We start from the raw sequence: 9,579 nt of genomic DNA, 5'->3' as shown, positions 1-9,579 counted from the left end.
TGAAGCAGCACTAACTGCCGCCTGATGCTCAGCCAGCGATCTGTCACAGCTCTTTCAGCCCGACGCAGGAGAGAAGACGGCCAGAGAGCGGCCGAGGCTGAAATCAACCTGTCCTCCAAACAGGCTGATGGTTGCTAGTGCTTTAATTTGAGTTTTAACCATTTAGCTGATGATCAAATCCAGGGAGACGACAGTCTAATGAGCTCAGACTTCATTCCCACGGTGGCCATTTCAAATAAAGCCGAAGCAGCCAGCTCTGTCCTGCTGCTGCAAACAGGAAATACAGTGAACACAAACACTATCTGTGTGTCAGACAGTCCAGCTCTGTAAACTCTCTTTTTCCACAGTTTCTGTCTGTGAAGCTGAAACTAACGACATGTTTTCTCTGCATATTCTAGAGGTAAGCAGATAAAAGTCCGCTCCTGCGCCAGCTTGTCTGATCCATTACAGACTCGGCCTTAATGGCACTAATAGTATTTTAATGGACATTTTAATTTGTAATAGATGTGAAACTGAGGAGCAAAGTGAAAGAGACAGAACGCAGCCTACATGGAAAGTGTTTCCTGATTTTGGCAACTAGAAAATCATAAAGTACTAATTTGTTTTCTTAATCATGTTGTTGAAGCAAAGTTAATTGCTGCTGACGCTTCATTTATGTACCGTGCAGAGGGTTTGTTGCAGCTGCAGGACAAAAAGAAACGGCTACCAAAGAGAGCTGAGAGGTTGTTTACGCGCAGACGCTCCCAAAACATTTCTACATTGATGCAACGCTTCAGCCTGTGAGGTTTGTTTATCACCTACACGTTCTCACTCCGTCACATATGGATGCTTGGTGGCGCTTTTTAACACCCTTTGGCAACGTTTTTTTGGGCGTGTAGGACTCCACGGTTAAGTTAGCAATAAAAAATTAACCTTCAAAATAAAACTAGTACTTAAAGTTGTGAAACGTCACTATTTTATTAGGTTTAGGAAAATGTGACTTAAACGCTCAGTGTGTAAGATTTATTGCCATCTAGTGGTGAGGGTTGTGAATTGCAACCATCTATCCAGTCTACCACTGCCCCCTACGCTTTCAAAGAGTGTAGGACAGCTACGGTGGCTGACACAGCACAAAAGGTGTCTCTTCTGTGACAGCAGAGAGTGGCCAGTGAAGAAATGAGGTTTCTTTAGGTATATTTATTAAGAAATTATATTTACGTAATTATTCAGTAAAACCAGATGTTTTTGTGACTTGGCCACTGACAGGTAACATGGAAGAGTGTGAAACACTGTCACTGTTTCTGCACCACAGTCCATTATAAACCACAGATTAAATAAAGTTTATACAAATATCGACAAGGGAAACACATTCATTCTCTCTGTGATTATGGACCCTCGCCAAAACTGTCCGCCAGCAATAACATCTGGCCCGCTGACAGATTATGGTGCTTTGATAGCGGTGCTGAAATAGATCTCAGTCATGACAGCAACAGTTACTCACATAATCACTTTTGCCTACAAAATATAAGCGCTTGAAGCTTGTTTACTGTAATGCAGTATTTGGAGTTGAACTGAGCTTTTTCTTTGAAAAATTCAACATTAAAAGAGTCTGCAGCCTGCTTGACACGCCTCTGAAAGAGCCGTCAGAGAACGTGATTCCCCTAAATGTCCTCTGCCTGGAGACACTGGGGACATGGAAAAAGCGTCCGTAGTGTTGATGGATGATGAAAGAAAAACAGTGCAGCACATACCGTGACCTGAGAAACATTCGCTGCAGAATCCATTTGTTAAAGAGAGAGAAAAAAAAGCTGTTTCAAGGTGGGATCAAACCTTCAACTCTAACAACTGAGCTAACCAAACAACATTTCAAGGGTTCAATATTATGGGTTATATTCTCATCCACCATCTAATGGTTCAAATATTGCTGCGATGCAAAACTTATTTGCCAACCCCTGCAGTATATTTTTACTTCTTTTTCTTGTAACGTACGTATTCACATAGTGATGAATGTCTGAATTCTACCAGAACTAGAACAAGAAGAACGCAGTGATGAGTTTGTCCGTTTCCAGCTACTGTAGAAACATGACGATGCAACCTCCATGGAAGATAGAAATGTCTCATTCTAAGGTAATAAAAACATAATGGTGTATTATGTGAGGTCTTTATAGACCACAAAAAACATAGTTATTGATCTTGTATTGCATTTCTGTCGACAGATCCTCAGAAATATCACACACTGAACCTTTAAATTAAAAATATTCAGAGCTGACTTTTAGTTTCACACGGGGAATGAACATCGGTCTCCTGACTTAAAGTCTGGTTTCTGGCCCACTTTCCACCCCAACCAGCTCCTTACTCTGACTTTACTGTTAAATATCACCTACCTTTAGCGTTCATTACGGCGCTACAGGGCTTCTCCAAGTGCGTTACAAACTGACACCAACGGGTCTCGACCATGCGTCCATATGTGACGACTTCAGAGTGAGAACGGGTTTGTATCACGTGTCCTTTTACAGGCTGCAGTCCAGTGTTTGGGACTTTTAATGTGTTTATTTTTCCTGTACATTACACACATGATAATCGATGTGGTTGTTATTTCTGTTTCAGGTCTTATAGGTACTAAAAGACAATCTAGAAGTTGTGCAATCAAACTAACATTCAACAAAAGTGAGTGAGTCTTTAGTATTTCTAATCTTGAGTTCCTCCAAGTTAATTGTAAACCAGACTTTTCTACATTTCTAATGACTTATTCTTTAATTTCAACTCCATGCAGCTACGTCAATTTGTCTGCTTTAAAGTCGGGTCGACTTAAACCGTCCAGTTCAGAACTTCGTAACTTCAGTCTTTTATAATTGTGATAAAGAGACGACCAAACGTCCAACTGAACAATCTGTTTGTCGGTTTTAAAGTCTGGTCTGTTTATGTGATTGCATGACCTTGTTGGTTGAAATCTTACGTCACTGAAATACTTTAACTAGTGTAATACTAGTACTAGTACTTCTGTGTTAACTAATCCAACCTTAATGTGGTCAGGAACGTTGGATAATGCTTTTAATTTCATTCCAAAACACTTTTTAAGTCTGAGAAAAACAGAGATGTAAAACCAAGAGACTGCAGGAGGAATTCATCACGGTAACTAAATAAGGAGGGAAACACAGTCAGACTCTTTCCCACAGTGATGTTAAACACCCTTCACCCCCCTGACAACAGTGAACAGACGTGTTCGACCTGTGAACAACCGTGAAAACCGACAGAGGAAGCATTTTAGCTGCCGTCTCCTCGCATCCTGTTTCGGTGATTGTACCAGCAGTAATTAAGGCTGTAATAATTAAATAAGTCTCTTTTAGCCGTGTGGAAGACGGAGAGGAGGTGAACATTTCGGCAGATCTAATTAGCTCGTCTGAAGCTCGCCGTCTGATTCCTTTCTTTTTTTCTGGAAGGTTCCTCTTCCCCGACCGGCTGAACTCGTGTCTGTGTCAGATCGTGGACGTCTCTAATCCCCTGGGTTTGCACCAGCAGGGAGCGTATACTTATCTGCATGTTTTTATGGGGGGAGGTCAAAGGTCAAGCTGTGTGTCTTCACATGTGTTGGCCTAAAGAGGGGGGGAGGCCGGTTCCTGCGTGTAACAGCAGTCATTAGAGGCCGCCGGCACACCTGCTCTGCGGAGGGTTGGAAAGTTGATGCAGGTTGATGGATGTCTGTACACTCGGACTGAAGCAGACTCTCCTTCACCCTGACCCTGTTTTTAGAGCCCCAAACGCTCACTACCAGCTGTCGTGTCGCTTTTATTCTCTTTAGTGTTTTATTCTTTTTCCAGAAGCTTGCAGGGAGCTGCACACCAGCACAAAAAAGACATGCTATTGATTCATGTGATTATCGATTAATGTCAATCAAACATCAGAAAACTAGTTCACATCCTTGTTTTGTTCGACCAACAGGAAAAACCCAAATGATATTTAATTTACTCTGATGTAATACAGAAAAACAAAGGGCTAGGGCTGCACTAATTGTCGATCTGTTGATTATTTTCTCGATTAATCGATCAGTTGTTTGGTCTATAAAATGTCAGAAAATTGTGAAAAAGTGTTTTCCAAAGCCCAAGATGTTGTCCTCAAATGTCTCGTTTTTGTGCACAAACCAAAGATTTCCACTTTACTGTCACAGAGGAGCAAAGAAACCAGGAAATATTCAAATTTAAGAAGCTGGAATCAGATAATTTGTCTTTAAAAAAATGCCTCAAACTGATAGTTGGTGATTAATTTAATAGTTGACAACTAATTGATTATTTGATTAATCATTGCAGCTCTATTGCACATGGTCTATTTTATTGTTAGCTTGTACTTCTTGTTATTCCATATTTTTACATCTATACATGTTTGGCATCTAGTCACCACGTGTAAAAACTACTTGGCAATAAATGTGTTTCTGATTCTGAAGTAAAAACCTTCCAGTCAGATCATTTTATAACCCTCTCAGGCTTAAAATACTACATTCAACACGGTGATGTGGGTGACAGAGCTGAATGAGACATTTTAAACCCATTTTAAAGACTTCTAAAATTTACAAAAACATTCAATTTTAAGACTGAACTTTTAGGAGTCCAGCAATCTCTGCTGAGGCAGCGTTAAACTATTGGTTGAATAATCCATTGGACAATTAATAAAACATTTTAGGTCGGTTAACAAAAGGAAAACACCGCCTGCTCTCTGGTTCAACTTTTTCAACGACAGATTAATTAAAATATTTTAGTTACCTGCAGACAGTTAAAAACTAAAATAAGCCTGAGAGGACGATCTGTTTCAAAAATCTGATGAAGACTTTACAGTCCGCAAAGAGGAAACAACAAAGTGCATCAAAACATCATCCGACCAAATCTCCCTCAGTGCATTCACTTATCAGCCCAACGGTTAACAATTAGCAGCACAACTCGTTAGCTTTAACATTCTTCTGCAGCTTCTCTGTGGATGAGATACGAGAGCGCATTAAATTACTTTTATAAACATGTTTAAAAATGTTTTTGCTTTCACTCAATGTGTTCTACCAGAAACTGAATTATCAAATGCTGTAATTCCAGATTTTCCCTCGTTTTAACATTTTGTGTGTTGTTTAAAGTGTTAATTATTGTTAAAACAGCATTTTTATTGCTGCAAAAAACAAATTATCTCTACTAGTTCTATTTGTCATCTCAATGCAATAAGAAAACATTTAGGAAGTACAAACGTAGAAACGTTCAGACTGATGCTCGTCAGCTTGTTTCAGGCTCTAATTTCTCTTGAATCCCTCAAGAATTCATTTGACTTAATTTTGCATGTCAAGCTGCTCGTGTATAATTAGTTTTAAATGAGGCCTCTTTGTTGGCGCCCGAGGACGAAACATGTTGCCTGCTGATCTGAAAATGATTTTACACCCTTTTTTTATTCCCCTCTGTGCCCTTTTTTTAAATCATATTTTCTTTTGTTTTTGCTAAGTAAAGGTTTGTATTATGTTTTTTTAATAATTAAGATTGACAAGAAATATTTAAATGTACTGAAGGGCTTTTAAATGTTACACAGCATGGATTTGAAGAGCAGGAACCGACTTTGTTATTTATTTATTGGTTTAACAGAGCTGTAGTTTAATAAAAGCACACAAGACCTCAAGAGAAAGTAACATGTTAGAATATCCTTCAACACTCGACTCCCAGAACTGTATTTAACCGGCTGCGACCCTCCTGCTCGACTCCTCGCTTCACCTTCAGGGCTTCATCTATTTAATCTGTCTGATTTTTAAGGTCCAGCTCACAGCGGCAGACTCGTCTCCTCCCTCTGCTCTGTGAAACTCCCCTGAACCCCCGAAGACACGACGGGACGTTCCCCAAACTGCCACAGCAATTAGCCCACTCCAAATGTCCTCAAACTGTGGCACGGGATCTGTTCGGCATGTTTGTTTTGATCCCTCAGCCACTTTGAGAGTCCTCTGTGGTGCAGTGATTAGCCTGAAGGGGGCGCTGTGTAAACTTTAAACCGAGGATTCACTCTCTTGTTTTTGTCACATGGGTTCAATTTTAATGAGAGTATATGTAAAAATGTGATATTCAAATGAACCTCTGGCTGTGGATTTGAAGGATTTAAAATCTCCCCGTCTGTATTTTATCCTGCGAGCAGTAAAGGTGGTTTTACAGTTTTGCCAGGTTGTGGTGACTTTAATTAGTCTGCGAGTCTCAGACGTGATGGTTTACGTTTACAAAGATGAGCTGAAATGCTGAATCATAAAACTAATAATAAAACAAACGATCAGGAAATAGGAATCACATCATTTTTAAGTTAAATCATTTAGGCATCGATGGGAAAGCAGTGAGAGTTAACGAATAGTGCGATCAAGACAAGAGAAGAAGAAGAAGAGAAACAGGAAGTGCATGTTAGAGGTGTTATAAGAGGAAGTGTTCTCGAAGTACAATAAAAGTAATAGTGGTAGTAAAGTCGGTGCCTGAATCGTATTACTTTCTCTATAATTAATTATAAAATATACTGAACATATAACTATACTGTAAACACACAAGGAGATAGATACAAATCTAATTTATCATTGCTAAAGATAAGTGTGAGGAGAGGATCATGGGTAGAGGAGTGAGATGAAGGTGAAGAAAGAGAAGAAGAAGAAGAAACAGGAACAATTAGCGCCCAAGAGCACGCTGCAAAAAATTGCTGGTTAAATCAAGTGGTGAGGTGCAAAGCGACTGTTTCTGTGGCGAATAAATGAACTTAATAACAAAGTAAATAATATAAAGTATGCACACTTCCATAAAATCAATAATTTGACTTTTTAAACTTGCTTTATCCCAACAGTATGTTATTGACAACAGCCTAAATATATTTCTGATTTCCTCTCATCTTGCGTCTGAGTTGCACAGAAAGGCGACAGATTTTGACCCCGTCGGTAGATTTTTCCACTCGAGTTCAGAAAAATCTGATTTAAAGATTAACTGACTCGTCTGGATGGAGGTTTTCTGAAGAGCAACGATCAATACTAACCCCGCTTGCTGCCAGAATGTACTTAAGAAACTCAATCCTCATCAGGCCTCCTCCCTCATTGGGCGACCTCGGCGGCCAATCAATCGAGTCCCTTTCAGCTCCGATAATCAAAAATCCAATCGGCGCTCTAAATGTTAATTGATCTGAGCTTTGGGAGGAAATCACAGCGGCATCTTTAGCTGCGTCTCTGCTTCGTTTTCTTATACGTTCAACTCATTTACAAAGACGAGACGTGTTTATTTTAATATCTGATCAGCTGATCTGATCGGACGCTCCTCTGGGACGACAGAAAGAAAAGATTTTCTATTTTACTCACCCGGAGAATCAGAGTTCCTGCAGCGTATCTCTGCGCCAAAGACCTGAACAAACAGAAACAACATTAATCCTTGAACCCTGAAGTCCCTCGTCGTTTTCTCTTTAAAATAAGTTCATAGTTTTGGATGCAGTGAAGAGAATTTGTCCCAAAACGGTTTAAAATCTGCTTCAGAAGCTTTGTGACGCTGAAAACAAGAAAACTCTGGTTCAATTTCTGTCCTCGAAATAATGACATTTTGGTGACTTAGAGGAAAGAGTTGTTTGTAAGAAACCTGCTGTTTCAGGATCAAAGCCTTCGTCACGTTAACTAACAGTTAGTTTTAGGGATATCGGCCTGTAGGTTGAGGGGGCGTACAGACTACAGGCGTAACCTTAAGGTCACTGACTGGCCAATGAGAGCGAGCCGACCGGGAAGCGTCACCAGCGTGTTGTGCATCTGCTCGCGCTATGAAATGCATAAACCTGCTGATTCTCTCTTCTCAGCCTCCAGTTCATCGAGTTTGATTCTCTTCTTTTTTGTTTTTCTGTGCAGAACACAGCACACACGAGCTCAGCCAGCTGACGACGACAGCCTGCCTCCATGTTTGTTTCTCTCGCGTCACGTTTGATCGTGTGAGATCCCCGCAACCGCCACTCTGAAACCGTTTAGTGTGAACGCCGCACGTGTGGTCCAGCGTCTGGACTGAACCGTCTGGTGCACTCTTAAGATTAAAATATTAAAACTGGTTTAACTCTGTCATTATATCTGTGGAAGTCCACATATTTAAAATCCTGCACCAGACATAAGGTCACGTTCAGACCGCAGAGGGGCTAAAGTGCAAAATCACGAGCAGCAGCAGTGTGTAAAGCTGAAGCTCTGCTTCAGCATCTGATTTCACCTGTTGACGGCATCACTGGGCTTTTAATTCAGCCGTCTCTACCGGCATCAGAAACACAAGCAGCTCGAGCTGAACAATCACCTGTTCCCTCTGCACCCTCTTAATGCCACACATCAGCCTTAAGTTCTGCAAAAGCTTCCTTTCTTTTAACGGATAGTTTAAACCTGGGCCCTTCGGAAGTTTTGAATCCAGGCTGTAGATGTCTCAGACGCTTTAATTCAGGGAAATTGCGCACGTCATCGTAACATCCTCAAAAAGAGCTTCTTGTTGCCAGGCTCAGGCTGTTACACCAGGTGTCTGACAACATCATGGGAAGGATCCGCACGAGGGACTCCTGCTGACGCCATTTGTTTTAGACAGGAAACTTAAGTCTCGCTCAAGGACAGCTCTCGCTCCGATATCTCGTGAGAGGATGAAGACGGCGGTGGAAACGAGGGAGAGGAGTTTGTTTTACGTAGAGGAGCTGATAGCAAGACTTTATTCCTAACGTTACTTCAGACTCAAACAAACTCCTCTCTCCAACTCTGACTCACGTTTCCACCGTCGTCTTCCTGCAACATCACCAGATATCAGAGCAAGAACTGTTCTTGAGCGAGACTTCAGTTTCCTGAGTCCCTCATAGGGATCCTTCGCATGATGTGAAACCTGGTGTAACCGAGTGACCGACACCGAAATACTTCAAAAGTCAAAGGCACTGATGTCTGAGTGGGACCCTGGTGCTGTTTGCACGTCACACAAAGTCGTGCTGCAGGTTGTTAGAGTTGACACCCGATCGTCACGGCCTCAGTAACGACACAACAAGCCTCATTTGCTTTTTAAGACTTAGTTCTTGAAAATACCCGGGATGGGAATCTCTCCCAGTCTCCTCCAGTTCATCGAGGCCTTCCGTGCGTTCAGTCCGACGGCGCTGTGCGTGTTTTCGTGTGTGTGTGGGAGTAAATCTGGCCTGGCATTTAGAGGCTGATGAAAAGGTTGATTCCGCCACGCCGCTCCGCTCTGACTGAATCGTGTCGAGCGGCGTCGACGCCCGGGGCGACGTCCACCTCCACCCCTCCACCCGTCCAGGCATCTGTTTCTCTGCTTCTCTGCTGCAGCCGGCGCTTCATAATTGCTTTTCCCGCCACATCCCCTCCACTTTACGGCGGTTATATCAGCAAACTCTCAGAGATTGTGCCATTTAGCTTTAGATTTAGATGCAGGGGAGGGGGGGGGGGCTCTCTGTTTTTTTTTTTTTTTTTGGACACCAAACGGCGTCCTGGTTTATTTCTGTAAATGCTCCTCGGCCATTTGGAGGCCTATTATCGCCGCTTGTTGCAGCGACTGATGATGTTAGCAGGTAAGCAGCTCCTATTAGAGGAAGCTTCATTTAGTGCAGTGTTACACTCCAACTGCCCCC

This window comes from Micropterus dolomieu, linkage group LG01 (assembly GCF_021292245.1).
Source record: "Micropterus dolomieu isolate WLL.071019.BEF.003 ecotype Adirondacks linkage group LG01, ASM2129224v1, whole genome shotgun sequence".
In the NCBI taxonomy this organism is placed as follows: Eukaryota; Metazoa; Chordata; class Actinopteri; order Centrarchiformes; family Centrarchidae; genus Micropterus; species Micropterus dolomieu.
The sequence above is the reverse complement of the archived record's forward strand: the minus strand, read 5'-3'. Positions refer to the sequence as shown.